The sequence below is a fragment of the Ambystoma mexicanum genome, chromosome 12 (genome assembly GCF_040938575.1).
Source record: "Ambystoma mexicanum isolate Mex_15411 chromosome 12, UKY_AmexF1_1, whole genome shotgun sequence".
NCBI lineage: Eukaryota > Metazoa > Chordata > Amphibia > Caudata > Ambystomatidae > Ambystoma > Ambystoma mexicanum.
In genome coordinates, this window is record NC_090936.1 from 476,669,810 (window position 1) to 476,687,094 (window position 17,285).

Consider the following 17,285-nt stretch of genomic DNA (forward strand, 5'->3'; position numbering starts at 1 on the left):
TAGTGTGTTATGAGATATTTAAAACTAAGAAAACACATGGCATCCGGGACTGTGGACTGTCTCCCATCCATGCAGTACACAGGACTGACCCTACTTAGCTTCAAAGCGAGGAAGAGGCCGACCCCCTCAGGCCATGTTGCTGTAAGTGGTCTTGTAAGTTGGGATCATTTATTAGGCAACATGACCTGAGGGGGCTGTGCCCTTTCTCTCTTTGAAGTTAAGCAGCGTTGGTCCCGGTTATTGCATGGATGATTTTTCACCCCTGACGTCACTATAGCTGTCAAATATCTATTTAGCCGTGGATACAGAACTACAGAGGTATCATACAAAAATGTTGCCCTCATTTGTACGCCCCCGCAGTCACTGCGACTTTGGAGGCGCACAAAATGAGGGTGACATTTACTGCGCCCAAGCAGAGCGGGGGTTGCGGGGTTGTCCCCCGCTCTTCCTGGGCGCAGTAATGGGGATCAGGGGTTACGGGGGTGTCACCCGCTTACCATTTCGGAAATAAACGTTTAAAAAATAAATGGAAAAGAACCCTGCGGTGTCAGCTCCAACCCACGTTCGTGTGAGGAGCTGACACTGCAGGGATCGCAGAGTGCGGGCGGCACACACAGAAGTGTGCCGCCCTAAAGGTAAGTGTGTTTGTGTTGGGGTTGGGGGTGGTAGGGAGGGGGCACAGTGATCCATATGATCACTGCGACGCGCTGTAACTGCGGTCGGCATTTTCGGCGTCGCAGTTGCGGGCGGCGCAGTGGTCACATAGATCCAACTACAGATACCTTTGGTTATCTGTAGTCATATTATAGCCACGAATAGCAGAAAAAAAAGGCTGAAACAAAATGCTTTCCTGTCCCCCCAAGCCCTCACCAAGGATACTGTGCCCTGCATGTGCCAACACATGGTTAACACGTGGGCAGTGGATGAGAGTACTTAAGTTAATATTCGCCGCTCCTGGCCTGGTGACTCTGGGGGGCTGTCCCTACAGTAGTTCTACGAGGTGTGGGGGATGAGGTAATTCGTTTAGCACAAAGGTGGGTTTTGAACGATTCTGGGAACACCATGTAGAGGCCCAGCGGTGCCCGGAGGGGGTCATGAGTAGTATCGTTTCGTTTCTCTCAGTTGTCACCACTCTGGGGGCAGTGATTTATTCCATCTGAGATTGGCACTTTGCTTGCTCTGTGGGGTAGCAAAGATTCCTGCTAGGACCTCTCCAAGGGACCTCGCCTAGTTCAGTGGCCCGACTGGGTGAATGGTGTGTTTTGGTGTGAAGTCAAATGTGAAAGCGCATGTTGTCAGGTGATCCCACTGACAGAATTGATTATTTATTTATTTAGCAAATGTGAAAACGTTTGATCTCAGGTGATCCTACTGACCCACTGACCGAATTAAGTATTTATTTATCAAATGTGAAAGCGCATGTCATCAGGTGATCCCACTGACAGAATTGATTATTTATTTACCAAATATGAATGCGCATGTCTTCAGGTGAACCCACTGATACAACTGAGTATTTATCAAATGTGAAAGTGTTTGTTCTTAGGAATTCCCACTGACAGAACTGATTATTTATTTACCAAATGTGAAAGCGTTTGTTCTCAGGAGATCCCACTGAAATAATTAATCATTTATTTACCAAATGTAAAAGCACTCATTCTCAGGTGATCCCTGCGGATCCATTTTATTATCGATTTATCAAATGTGTGTGTACTTGAATAAAAAGGTACTGTATTCAAAGATAAGTACATATGGAAAGTACCTGTATTATTGAGGAAGTTGTCTGCAGCTATTTGAAAAGTAGTGCGGGGTATAGCTATGTTGCCTCTCAAAGGAGCACGTTCCTTGGTAGACAGGAATGAAGCAACTTGAGGAAGAATCCCGTCTCCTCTGCGGAAATTGGTCCAAAAACGTGCAGAGCCCGTTTACAATTGGGCGTGTTGCATCTCAGGTGAAAAGAAAAAGAAAAGAAAACACGGGAGAGCCGTTAATGGCACATGTCTCTCCGTGTTTGTGGGAGAATTCTGCTATGTCCATGAAACAGTAAAACACAGAAACGTTTGTGTGCGGGCAGCAGTAAAAACACGTACCTAGACGTTCCGTCGACCTCTGGCAGGAACTCCTGGAGTCGAATGATGCAGGGCGCCGGCGTCTCACAGGGAATGCGGAAGCACACTACAAGTTACCGTGGTAACAAAGTCCCGTCGGGGGTCCGGACTGACTGCGCCCATACAGGTGCGCGTCATAATGAGCAATGTTTGCGGTTGGGAGGGGCTACCTGGGCAGTGCGATGGACTCTAAGGGAAGAGAGAGGGGGTAGAGTGGGGGAATTTCCGATTGATACTGTTAGCATTATACTAAGCATATGAGCTGTGCTATAACATTCATGACTATGGGCCTCATTAAGAGGTTGGAGGTAGCCTTGCCGGTATAACCGGCAAGGCTACTTCCAAACTGGCATCCGGGTCCGGCACCCGCGAATGGGCAATTACTGGGCTATTCCGGCCCAGCCGGACCCAGTAATTGCTCCATAGGGCTCAATGGGAATGGGGAGGGTGGTAGCACCGGTAGCGTTATTAATGGTACTGGTGCTACCATCATGTTCTGCTTGCGGGTGCCGGTACGGCCACCAGGTCAGACCTGGTGGCTGCAAGGGCACCAGCGAGCAGAACTCCTAGTATGGCGATAGGGTAGCAACGGTGTCGGTAGCCATACCGGCGCCGTTGTTGCCTTACGGCCATACTTGTAATGACGCCCCATGTGTTGTTTTAATATTTGTTTTGTAATGCAGTGAGTACATTTCGTTTTATCAATGTATTACTTTTTTTTGATCAAAACGACAGGAGAATTTGCACAAGAATCTGACAGTTGGTTATTATCCTTACTACTTTGCGGGAAAGGGTTGGGTAGCCTGTACTCAAATGTGTGTATATATTATATAAAAGTAGCCATCAAGCTCATAACGCAGGGTGCAAAACTGAAGCTCCTAGAGGTATCACACCTTAAAATCCACTTTATCGACCGTTTGAATTTCTTGCCCTTGAAGTTAAGTAAGCTGCCTAAAGCTTTTGGATTCCCAGGTTCGAAAGGTTAGTTTCCACATTTCCTTTACACTGAACAGGAACAAAATTACGTGGGACCTTGTCCCCTTGTGGAATTTTATGGTTCTGAATTCATGATGGCTGATGAGAAGGAAGCATTTCTCACGCCTGTAAGCGTGTTTTTGATTTTAAGAGGAAATAAAAACCTATTGCTGTGAAGATGTACATATTTTGAGAAGAGCCTGTAACCTGTCATGAATCGTCGGAGGTGTCCCTTTTGGACTTCCTGGTCCCTGGCACATCGGGGCTTGCACTCTGCGCTACTCTCAACACGGCCATCAAACACGGAACATTGCTTACCAGCTTCTGCGCCGGACGTAGCACGTTCTATAAGTAAGCCACGCCTCCGCGGCCCCGCGCGTCTCAACGCTACCATTTTCAGTGGCTAGACATGTGCTGCCATAGTTCGCTCTCGCTGACTACTTAATTCCCGGTTCCTGGTCCTATTATCCCTTCCTCCTTAATTCCCTTCCGTTCACCTTCCCCTCTGTTTTCCGGACTTACGTGTACCCGTCTCCGAGTACACTTCTTTTACTCCTGGATTTCCCGGACATACTGAACGTCCCAGGCATTGGAACGCCGAATGCACACTGGACTCCGAAGACGCCCACACGGGACTATACAAGACTCGGACTGTGCGCAAGAAGTCTCCTTCAAAGAGCTCCAGCAAACAACAGTACCAGGTGAGAAGGGGGGAAACCTGTGACAGATTGAGACGCCAACGAACTGAAATAGATACGAACAGGGAGGCGGCACTTCAAGATCTCATGCGCGGCATGCAGGAGCTAACAACTGAAGTGCAAACTCTTAAGGCCGAGAATGCCGCGTTAAAACAATTAGTTTTGTCCCGGGATTCCGCGACAAAGGAAAGCGTATTGCTGGGCGGAGTAGTTGATAAATACGACGGTTCTTCAAAAACCCTTTGCGGATTCCTTGACTCATGTTTAGTCCATTTCACATTGAAGCCCTACTACTTTTCTACCCCCAGGGCAAAGGTGGGCTTTATGTTTTCGCATCTTTCCGGGAATGCACTGACTTGGGCCACGCCCTTAGTCAATTCCGGGGATGCCCTCCTGGATGACTACGATGGATTTGTACAGGCTCTAAAGACCATGTTTGACTGCCCAGAACAGGTCTATAGTGCCCAAGAACGCCTATTGGATTTCGATCAAGGTTCCCAAGACATGCTTACATATGTGACACGTTTTAAGCAATTGGCCAAAGAAGCAGATTGGTGCTCAGAAGCCTGCTTTACCCTTTTTCAGAGAGGATTAAATGAAGAAATAAAAGATGAGCTCGCCAGAGTGGCTCGACCAGGAACATTCCAGGCTCTTATGGACCTCTCCCTACAGATAGATTTCCTTATCCAGGAAAGGAAGGCAGAGAAGAAGAAGTCTAGACTGTCTTTCCAAAAGACCTCTATGGAAACCTCCTCGAAGACTGAGCACACTCCTAACCCCGTTAATGAACCCGAACCCATGCAACTCGGGACTTTCCGCGGACCCATATCCCCGCAGGAAAGAATGCGACTGATTCACACCGGGCTTTGTATGTATTGTGCCTCAGACAAACATCTAGTAAGGGAATGTCCCTTAGCCCCTCCACGGCGTTCGGGAAAGGCCAGCTCCCGATCCTAGATGGAGCACATTTTTGGGAGAGAGAAGTCTGCGCCACGTCTATTCTATCCTTGAACTCTCCTGGACAAAACAATCTTGTGATTTTACAGGCCTTTCTATCGCCATCCCAGAACGAAACCTACCCCATTTTGGCATTGGTGGATTGTGGAGCCATGGGGATATTTATAGATCAAGATTGGGTCACTACCCACCACATTCCATATGAAACTCGAGGCATCACGCAACCTGTAGAGGCTATTGATGGAAGACCCCTCTCCTCAGGTCCAATAACTCTACAAACTCGGGAGTTGCAGCTCTCGATAAATCACCATTGAGAGGTGATCAAATTTGACATCATAAAGTCTGCTCACTACCCAATGGTGCTGGGTATGCCCTGGTTACAAAAGCACAACCCATACATCAACTGGGCAGCAGGTTCTTTGTTTTTGGGTTCAGAATATTGTATGTCTCATTGTCTATTCCTGGATTCCCCACCGTCATCTCCTGGAGCTACGCCGTCAGACCAGCAAGGGCCAATCATGGTCTCAAAAATCATCCAGGTTCCTAGGGCCTATCAGGATTACACTGATGTCTTTTCAACTGCCATAGTTCAGGCCCTACCACCTCACAGTCCTGAAGACTGTGCTATAGACACTGAACCCTCAGCCGTGATTCCCTTTGGAAGAATGTTCATTTTGTCCGAACCTGAGAAAAGGGCCCTCCGCGAATACTTGGATACCAACCTTGAAAATGGCACTATACGACCATCCAAATCACCCGCAGGAGCTTCGTTGTTTTTCGTTCCTAAAAAAGACACCAAAGAGCTTAGGCCTTGTCTTGATTATCGTGGTTTGAATCCGTGCACCCTGAAGGACCGCTATCCATTGCCCTTAATCTCAGACATCTTGGAAGCAGTGAGAGGAGCTGTAGTCTTCACGAAATGAGATCTCAGAGGTGCCTACCATCTGATCCGTATCAGAGAAGGTGACAAATGGAAAACGGTCTTTAGAACACCCTTTGGTCACTTTGAATACTTGGTCATGCCCTTCGGACTCGCCAATGCTCCAGCGGTCTTCCAACGTTTCATGGATCAGGTGTTTTCTGATATGTTGTTCCTCTTCGTCATAGTGTACCTGGACCATATCCTAATATTTTCTAAGGACCATCTTCAGCATGAAGAGCATGTGAAGGGAGTATTACAGCGACTACGCGAACACAAGCTTCTGGCTAGGCCCGAGAAATGTCTTTTGCACGTCTCCACGGTTCACTATCTAGGATTCGTCCTTAGTCCAGAAGGAATAGGAATGGACCAATCAAAGGTAAAAGTCATACTATCTTGGCCTGTTCCAACAACTGTGAAACAGATCCAATCTTTTCTGGGGCTTTCCAACTTCTACCAGAAGTTTATACCCCCCTTTTCTGAGATAGTTCAACCGATCGTTAAATTGTTGAAAAAAGATACTCCCTTTCTCTGGACCACTTCCAAAGAGGAGGCGTTTCAACGGTTGAAGACAGAGTTTACACAAGCCCCCATCCTGGCTCAGCCTGACATCAATAGACAATTCCTAGTGGAAACGGAGGCCTCTAACTACGCCATTGGAGCAGTTCTACAGCAGGAATTCAAGGATAAATTAGAACATCCCATTGCCTATCTTTCACAAACTCTAACTCCTAGTGAAACCCATTATTCAGTTTTGGAAAAGGAACTGTTAGCCATCCATCAAGCCTTCACAGAGTGGCATCATCTACTTCTGGGAGCAAAACATCTGGTCCAAGTCCGCATGGACCATCGGAATCTTCAAGTTTTACAGTCCCTGGAATGTAGAAATAGCCGTCAGGCTCACTGGGCCTTTTTCTTTGCCCAGTACCAATTCCAGATCCAGCATGTCCCGGGAACACAGAACATAATTGCTGACGCCTTATCCCGGCGTCCCGACTACGAAACTCTTGAGGATCGATCCTTCCCAAAGATGTTTCCCAACACAATTTTTGTAGCTCAAGCAATCAGCCTCCTGGAAGACGTTCGAATACAAACCCAGTCCTCTGACCTCTGGAAGGAATTTATAGGGAAGAATCGCTGGGGTCTAAGAACAAAGGGCGGGTATCTGTTCAAGGATAACGGCCTGGTTATTCCCACACAGAAACTACAACAAAGAATCATACATCTCTGTCACAATACCCTTCACTCAGGACATTGTGGTATCACCAACACCCTGCGCCTAATACAAAGACAATTTTGGTGGCCAAGAATGAAGACTGATGTTCAACTGTATGTCCAAGCCTGTGCAGTTTGCAATCAAAATAAGCATGATAAGCAGAGGCCGGCTGGCCTCCTACTTCAACCTACATTACCAACAAGACCCTGGGAAGTCATCGCTACAGACTTCATTGTAGAATTACCCCCTTCCAGGGGATACACAACCATCATGGTCACCAATGATTTATTCACTCATATGGCTTATTTTACACCACTGTACAAACTACCATCTTCATCAGAACTTGCTGGAATTTTCCTGGAACACATATTCCGACTTCATAGACTCCCTTCTAAGATTATATCTGACAGAGGGCCTCAATACATTTCTCAGTTTTGAAAACACTTATGGCGAATACTAGGGATCCAACGCGCCCTCTCCTCAGGTTATCATCCACAGACCAACAGAGCTACTGAACGTGTGAACCAAACCCTAGAGTAGTATCTTCGATGCTTCACTACCAAGGTACAGGACGATTGGTCACTCCTAATACCCCTGGCAGAATTTGCCTACAATTCGGATCACTCGGCTGTCAAGACCAGCCCTTTCTTCTGCAGTCTGGGATTCCAACCTTCAGTCCTACCTTCCGTTCTCCCACATCCTACACCAGTACCCACAGTCGACTCATGGATCGAATCTCTCATCAACGTACACAAGGAAGCCAAGGAACACCTGGAAAGGACCCAAACTCACACCAAGCATTATGCAGATTCCAAAAGAAGACCAGGACCGTCCTATGCCGTGGGTGATAAGGTCTGGCTGACCTCAAAACTACTGCCTCGGCATCTACAGCCGAACAAGCTGGCTCCCCGGTACTATGGCCATTTTTACATAAAGGAAATCATAAACCCAGTGGCCTTCAGACTCAAACTACCCGACTCTTGGAAGAAGGTCCACCCAGTGTTTTATACGTCCATATTGAAGCCATACATCCAGTCTTCCCGAACTGCCCCAAGGCCTAACCGTGTACTTATCAATGATCAACTGGAATACGAAGTATCCAGAATATGTGACTCCAGATACAAACGTGGTCAGCTACAATACCTGGTTGAGTGGAAAGGGTACCTGCCTAGTGAATGCACCTGGGAACCAATTTCGAATCTGAATGCTCCCAGATTACTTAGAAGGTATCACCTCATACACCCGGGCAAGCCCGGAGGGACAGGTCTTCGGAGGAGGCATGCTGTCATGAATCGTCGGTGGTGTCCCTTTTGGACTTCCTGGTCCCTGGCACATTGGGGCTTGCACTCTGTGCTACTACCAACATGGCCGTCAAACACGGAACGTTGCTTACCAGCTTCTGCGCCGGACGTAGCACATTCTATAAGTAAGCCACGCCTCCGCGGCCCTGCACGTCTCAACGATACTGTTTTAAGTGGCTAGACGTGTGCTGATGTAGTTCGCTCTCGCTGACTACTTAATTCCCGGTTCCTGGTCCTATTATCCCTTCCTCCTTAATTCCCTTCCGTTCACCTTCCCCTCTGTTTTCCGGACTTCCGTGTACCCGTCTCCGAGTACACTCTTCAACTCCTGGATTTCCCGGACTTCCGTGTACCCGTCTCCGAGTACACTCTTCAACTCCTGGATTTCCCGGACTTCCGTGTACCCGTCTCTGAGTACACTTCTTTTAATCCTGGATTTCTTGGACATACTGAACGTCCCAGGCTTTGGAACGCCAAACGCACACTGGACTCCGAAGACGCCCACACGGGACTATACAAGACTCGGACTGTGCGCAAGAAGGCTTCTTCAAAGAGCTCCAGCTAACAACAGTACCAGGTGAGAAGGGGGAAACTTGTAACAGTAACCTTTTTAGAGACAGCATCATTGAGCTGACCCGCAAGGGACACCTTCTCAACCCGGCACTCCAGAGATGGTAAAATATGATAGCTATATAAACCCCTTCAACTTTATTACAATATCTTACATGTGTATGAATATATACAAACAATTGTTTCTAGAGCCGGACACAATAGCCCTCGTACCGTCAGACCTGTACCATAGCAAACAAAAATTCTTATCTACACCTTTCATACAGTGGTTGATGTATGTGTCCCATCAGGACAAGGTACCTATACAACATTCCCTGTGCAGTGGGGAGGAAACGGTTGCCCCCTATTTTCTAGACGGTTATGCTTCTTTAAATGGGCAGTCCCTCGCCTACGAATTTAATGGCTGTTTTTTTCACGCGTGCCCCCATTGCTATAATAAAGAGGACTATAATATCCTGACGGACTGTACCTACAACCATTTACATAGAAGAACACTTTTCAAAAAGAATTTTCTTGAGAACAGAGGTTTGCGCGTTTTCACGCTTTGGGACCATGACTGGACGGAGATGTTGAAAAACGATGAGAGGAGAAACATTTTTCTCAAACAGAAAAATCTACCAGAACCCCTAGAACCGTGTGACGCTCTTTTTGGCAGGCAGACTAATGCTGTCACGCTCTACCACGAAACAACGGCAGGTGAAAAGGCACATTACTATGACTTTACCAGTCTCTACCTCTTTTGTGAACAATTCAAAACCCTACCCTGTAAGGCATCCCGTATCATCTATGAAGATTTGGGGGATATTAAACAGTATTTTGGCTTGATAAAATGCCAGGTGTAACCCCCCTAAAAACCTTTATTTTTCAGTGCTCCCACAGTGGGTTTCTGGAAAGTTAATGTTTCCTCTATGTATTTGTGCAAAGTCAAAACAAACTGAAAAATGCACACACAGTGATTAAGAGAGGTCGATCACGGGTACCTGGTGTATTGTTGAGCTGTAAGCGGCCTTGCAGAAAGGGTATCGGTTGGAGAGGATTCATGAAATATGGCTTTTTGAGAAGGTCACTGTAAAACTATTTTGACGTTGCATGAGCCTGTTCCTGCGTGATAAACAGGAGGCCTTAGGATACCCCGAGAACTTTAAGGACCACGCCTCCCAACATGGTTACATAGAAGAGATTTACAAAAATCAGGGGATTCGGTTGAGACCCAAATTCATTGGAAATAACCCCTGCAGGTGTCAGTTAGCTAAACTAGGTTTAAATTCCTCATGGGTTAAATTTGTGCAGAGAACCAATCTCCCAAACACAACAATCATAACCAACCCCAACAAGCTGGCTGTTTACCTTTTTGACGCGGGCTATGACATTTCAAGCTTGCAGTTCATAGATGAGGAACAGCATGACTGCTGGAAATATTCTGAAGAGTACCCGGTGTGTCCCAACAACATAACATTTTTCATCGCTTGGTTCACAACTGCCCATGCTTGTTTGGAGTTGTACAAAGTAATGTTTGTACCATGATACTGACTCTGTCATTTTCGTCAGAGCCCCGGTCAGGTGAACCTTCAGTTGGGTGATTATCTGTGTGATATCACAAGTGAATTCGCTCCGGGTAAACACAATGTAGAATTTGTTTCTGCAGGTCCCAAAACCTATTTGTACCGCACATCCTCAGGGCGGTCTGCATGAAGGTAAAAGGCATCACTCTGAATATTAATAACAGTATGAAAATCAATTTTGATAGCTTGAAGGAGTTGGTGCAGTAGTACTCTTTAGAAAAGACGACTAAGACTATTGTGGTCCAGCAGCCCTCCATAGTCATAAGACAAAATGATGGGAGATTAGCACCAAAAGGCTACAAAAAACATTGAGGGTAGTATTTGATAAGCGTTTGCTCACGAATGATTACAGGACATTACGCTGTGGCTTTTTAAAAGGAAGCATTGCATATGATGGACATCAGGTTACAACCCCCTTTTGCATGCACGTTAGTGAGCCCTTCCAGCTGTGGCAAAAGCTATTTTATTAAACAGCTTTTAGAAAATGGCCCTGCGGTTATGACAAGGGTACCGAATAACATACGCTTGCTGGCAACCCTGCTATAATGATTTGTCCGATAAACTACTGCATCTGAAATTTGCAGAAGGTTTACCAGATTCCCTGACTGACGATCCTTTGCTGCCCCAGACCTTGTAAATATGGTCATCGTAGATGATTTGATGATGGAGGGTGGGCATAGCTCCAAATTGGAAAAAGCATTTACTCAGTATTCCAACCATCGTAACCTTAGTATCTTTTAAATTGTTCAGAATGTATTCTACAGGGGCAAGGGCAACCACTCCATAACATTAAATGGCAGTTATATTGTGCCGTTTAAGAAACATAGATATAAAAAACAGCTTGCTGTCCTGGTGAGACATATGTATCATATCACCATATTTTTCATGGAGGCATTTGAAGACGCTACCCAGAAACCCTATGGTTACCTCTTGGTGGATTTAAAAACAAACACTTTAGAAGACTACAGACTGTGTACCAGTCTTTTCCCACTGGGTCTACCTGTGGTTTACATACAAAAGATTTCTAAAAAAACCCTGCTTAAAAAAAGGAATCTTTCCTCGTTAGCACCACCAACCACCCAGCATGATGACACATATACGTAGGAACTTTGCTCTCCTTAAAATGCTAGTAACAGCACCACCACAACAATGAAAGGTCATTCTGTGCTCAGCTTCTGATGGTTTAGTATCGGCTATAGCTGAGTTTGCCTTAAACATCATAAAGGGGAATGTTCCACTATCCACCCATCAGTTAGGAGCCTTAAAAAAGAAGAGGCGCTTCCTCAAGTAACTGGGTAACAAGAGGGCATCCCCAAAAAGCTAAAAGAAAATGTTTAAACAATCTCGGATTTCATAGGATCGCAACTAGATTTTGCTTTGCCTCTGATCACTAGACTGTTAGGGGGTGGAAAATGGAGTACATCGAAAAGATGTATTTGGTTGACAAACGCCAGCTGGATGGTTTGAGTACACAGAACCATGAAGAACCTGATATTCGAAAATCAGCCACCCTAAGGTCCGACTCTGAAATGCAAGATATCTTAAGATGTCATGATTTATCAGACTACGACAAGATGACCTGCTATTCAACTTTTCTCCAAAAATAATTAACATACTTCAGACAGGCTGAAAATTAGAAGAATAAACTAACGCTGTACATGACCCCCGAAGATCCTGCAAGCGTCGCCAAACCACCTACATCTACCCCTGTTTTGGATCTCATTGTGGTAGAGGTTCTAGACACCATTAACCCCCATTATCGTAAAAATGCAGAACTCTTGCTGAACAAAATGAGGAGTGAAAAGGGTGTGGTAACATGGAATGACAAGGGGGAATTTGTTTATAAAGGAACCGTTGTCAATGGTGTACACGTCCACAATCTAGTTCACAGCATTACAAATCCTCAGGCCTTTGGAAGACACAAAAAACCTTGAGGATGGGAGTCGTTAATGCAGGCGGCTGCCGATTTAAACATACCTGCCACCTTGGAGGGAAATATGGGACATCACGAACTGCTCGAAACCTTAAAAGACTCTGGGCCTCATTACACAGTAGGCGGTAAACCATGGCGCTATTAGCGCCATGGTTCATGTCAGTAAAATACCGGCACCGCCTTGGTGGAAAGGGGAATTACCGCCCTATTCCAAGGTTGGCGGGGCAGTAATTCCCCCTTCCACCATTGCCCTTCCCCATTCCCATTTTTGCCCCATAGGGCTCTATGGGAACGGGGAAGGCGCTAATTGCGGTACCTCAAATTGCGGTATCGTAATTAGCTCCACTGGTCCTTTTGCGGGTTGGTTTTTAACACCTGCAAAAAGCAGGCGTTAAATTCCCCAACCCGCAAAGGGACCTCGTAGTAAGGCGGTAAGGATTTACCGGTACCGGTAAAATACCGGTACCGGTAAACCCTTACCGCCTACCGTGTAATGAGGCCCTCTGATTTTAAAACCCTGACTGATGATGTTGATTCTATAGAAAATGCATTTCAGAAAAGGAAAAAGAAAACCAGCAAATGATCAGACTGGTTTAGTGTGTAAATGTGTTTTTTTATGTTTAAGAAAATGTTTAACAACTGTACTATATGTATGTATATATCTTTTTTGATATAAAGATAACTTTCCATTTGTAAAAAAAAAAGGGGCTCTGGTTGTAATGAATACATTGATTATGTATACCTACCAAACGTTTTACATCTAATCATTTCAAACATGTCTAGACATGCAGGCACTCTTTTTAAAAAAAAATATTAAATTAATAAATACAAAATAAATAAGAGAAAAGGGCTTTTGTTTAAAATCACAAAATGTTTTTATTTGCACATGTACAGAGCTATAGGGTTTAAGTAACAATGGTGCATTTCTGACAAGAATCAAAGGCATTTACAGGGGGTCTGCGATATCTGTTCTTGTTCATAAAAGCAGCTACCATCAGATAATTTGGCTGCGATCAAGTGAATAGGTCTGCATTACCCCCAACAGAGAATGTTTCTGAGAAATTTTAGATACAAGGTAGCAGGAGTGCTTCCCACACGTCACAGATTCAGGGTGTTGCATGTGTGGTCTATTATAAAGTATTACGGGTGCAATATGTTTAACATAGTCCAATATTCCGCTTCTGTATATTGGGTGGCTTGGGTAGTACCCCAAGCTATCAAAGACCGTTATTGCACTGTTGTCTATAAACATCGCTATCCAGTGGATGCCTTCCTGATCCTAGGGATCAGTGTTCACCACAAGGCTGACGGGTCGCTCGCTCGGTATACCTCTTGGAAGGTTATAACATGAATACACACCCCAGAAAGTTTTCTTAGCATAATTGTATTTACTCTGGAAACGTTTGAACTGGTGGGCATATATCACATATCGTACAGCACCTGCCATTGATTGTTGAGTTCCATGACAGTGTCAAAAAGAGCCATAATTATAAGATTCAGAGTGTTTGGTAAATTTGCAGCAAAGCGTACCTCGATGCGTAGATTAGCATTCCTAATCCGATTATAATGGCCGGATGATGCATTATCAGGTCTCAAATCAAAGGCCAACAGCGTGTAACCCACATCATAGGCGTCACACTGTGTCACAAAGCCTTTATCATGTAAGTCTTTACCACTGATGGAAACTAGAGCCAAATACTCCTTAATCATATTTTTGTGTTAAATACTGGGGTGATAGGCTTTGGACGGTATAACGACCCCGTTCCAAAAAAGAGCAGCGTTGTTGATGTTGTACTGTTTAAAAGTAAAAGGGTTGCCGATGTAACCCCCAGGAAAAGCAATGCTGTCCACATAACCAATGATAATTATTTTAGGTAGCTGCCCCAAGAATAAGTTATCCTGACTGGCGACACAGCTACCAGTGGGTACACTGAAAATATTCAAGGATGTCCTCTCCACTGGGTATTTTAAGTTTGATACTTGTAGAGCATCAGCATGAGCTAATCCGACCATGGGGCACATTTACTCTCTGAATAAATACACTTGCTGACACTATTACCAGTTTATAGGCTTCTCTGTCATTGCTGTTAAGGCAGAAGGCATCTTCATTTGGTGAGTTTGATTTTCAGATCAACGCCATTCACCGTAGGTTTCTCCTGGACAGGGCTGTCACAAGATGTGGTGTGGCCTGAGTCAAACATTTGGTGACTCCCCCTTATGATTTTCTGCACTGGGCCAGCGACGGCACCTCCGCAAACAGGAAATTCGAGAAATCTCCCCTTGTGTTTGTGTGTAGGAACCCAAATATGGTTTATTACTACAACTGCCAATCAACTACAGCAAAGTTAGAGTTCTCTACTGAAGAAAGGTTTATGCCAGTCTAACTTTTGTATCATATGCATAAATATATATTGAATGGCATGACGGTATGTGGTGTGTGATACCAGCATTAAGGAGCACCCTGCCCCTGTGTGCGCACTAAAACACCATACACAGTGACAGATGAATGACGTACAGTGGAGGCTAGTACATTTCTGAACTGAAGAGGCTTAAATGTTTGTGCCAATTATGCAGGATCGACAGAGCACAGTAAGGGAGCCCAAACCAAACAAGGGTTGATTGAGGGGGTTTCTCACTCACAAGTACATTTTTGAAACATTGGGTTAAAAGAACAAGTTACTTACCTTATCTGGTAACGTTCTTTTGATGGGATGTTCCTCCGACGTATTCCACATCTATGACAGGTAATGTCGTCAGCAAAACTGCGGACATTACCTGTCATAGATGTGGAATACGTCAGAGGACACAATCCCCTCGAATTATGCATTTTACAGCACTTTCTTTGTAAAAATGGGTAGAAATCCATACAGTTTGCAATTGGTTTTGCATGGAAGCACATGGGAAAAACCCAATAGTTGCAAGCAACATATGCTAGTATAAAAATATATTCATGCTGGTTGTTCCCATGTATGTCTATGCAGGCTGCAACAATGTATGCCGGACATCCAGCCAGTAGCCAGTAAAAATGCCATGCCACACAAAGTATGTCCAGGCTAACTGTGCACCATAAGTGTTATTACTGGCTAGATTGGCCTAAATTCAATGTGGGCCAATTTACCCCAGTAATATGTTTGCTTTAACCTTGAGTACCTGAGCATTTAATAGCAGTGCCTGGCAAATGTCTACTACTTATGCACAAGCCAAAACTGTTGGCCAATATTTGTTTTTACAGGTCTTCAGTGAAAGACATGCAGGGTGCAACACCGTTGAGCAGATCGGGCTCTAACCCCCTCCTGAAATGTTGGGCTTTGTTGACTCAACCTGGCTGCATGGGCGGCACCAGCCCCTGGCTAGGGAGGGATGAAACCCTCTCACTTTGAGGCAGAAGGCATCTTTCGATGTGTTAAGGAGCAGCAGCAGCATCAAACATGCAGAGCATAAAAGCCTATCCATGGAATATCAACAGACTAACTTTGATAAAGGCAAAGTCTTAACTTCTGGTCTCAGCTTTTAGCTGGGCCACCTCTCCAGAGATTAACATAGCATTATGAAAGTAAACACCCACTGAATTGCGGTGAAAGGTACGACAAGTGGCCAAAGGGAAGGTGAAATAGCTATTCAGCTTCCTAGCAGGGCTTAGGGAATTGGGAGGGAAGGGGGAGCAGGGCTGGTTGAAGATGTATCAGGGCTGGTGGGGGTCCATTTCTTTGTGATGTTTGGGGTGCCCCTGGCCTTACAGATTGGAAAAATAGGACAAGGCACCAGTGGAGTGCTTAAATCAATAATTAAGTCAAAATAATGCAGCAAGGAAGTTAAAAGCTGCAAATTATCAGTAAGTTTATGTGTCATAAGACTGCAAACATGAGGGCAGCTGCTTGGGGACCTATTTCAAATGCAAAGGCTAAAAGACCCAGACGGGGAGACCAACAGCGCAATGGGTTTATTGGCCCCACTCACTATCTGCTTTCAAAACTGTCATCTTGCACCTGCCAGGCTGAGCAATGGAGCCGTGGCCAGACGGAACAGACGTTAAACAGTGCAAGGGCTTCACTGTTAACAAAGGCTCTGCAATTACTAACCTAAAACATTTCACTGTTAACACCTGCATTCATATGCATACATTTTTAGGTAATTGAAATTGTGATGCAGGGTTAGCACTTGCATGCCAGGGGTGTGATTAGAAGGCAAGTGGTGACATGTGACAGCTCATTTTAACAGCAGTCCTTAAGTGTGAGGTTTCAGAAATGAAGGAGAGAGTTAGCTGCTTGTTACATTGAAGCTTCACCAGAAAAGTCTCATTCGAATGTGGAAAGAAGTTAGATGCCCCCACACGAGTAAGTTAGTCCCTCCCCCACAGTATCTCAAGTTAGCACCTCTCCCAACATTTAAAGTGTTACTCCCACCCTCCCACCGAAATTGTAGCCTAAGTGCACCTCTGATGCCATGATTCCAGTCCTTAATTAAGTGGTCCACAGGGCTGCTAAATTTAGGGTTGGGGCCTGGCACACACACACACACACACACATTCAACACTTTCACCCATGCGTTCATCCACCAGTCACACAACTCCTGACATGCATGCATACATAAAACCAAACACAGCCCTGACACAAACATAAACACCAACATGCATGCATGCATTCATACAAATATACATACTCATTTAATTTAAATACACATATATACACATTTAATTTTATGTAAAAAACATTTAACTTACCTCCATGCACCCTTCAAAAGCACCTGCTCAAAAGGACCGGATGGTCCTCCCTTCACTCCGACACATAGACATGCTGCCAGTCAGAGTGTTCATGCTGAACCACGTGAACACACTGACTGACAGGAGAGGAGTCCTTTCTTGTCACTCAGCATGACTACATTGTCAGCTGAATAACAGTAGGCAGCAGAGTTCACTTGTGAGAGCTCTGCTGTCTCCCCTTATTTTGCTGTTTGTTGCAGAGCCAAATGGCTTTGCAACAAACAGCCAACTCATTGCAGGGGCGAGAGTGCCGACAGCACAGTCTCCCGTGTGAATAATGGACATGGGTG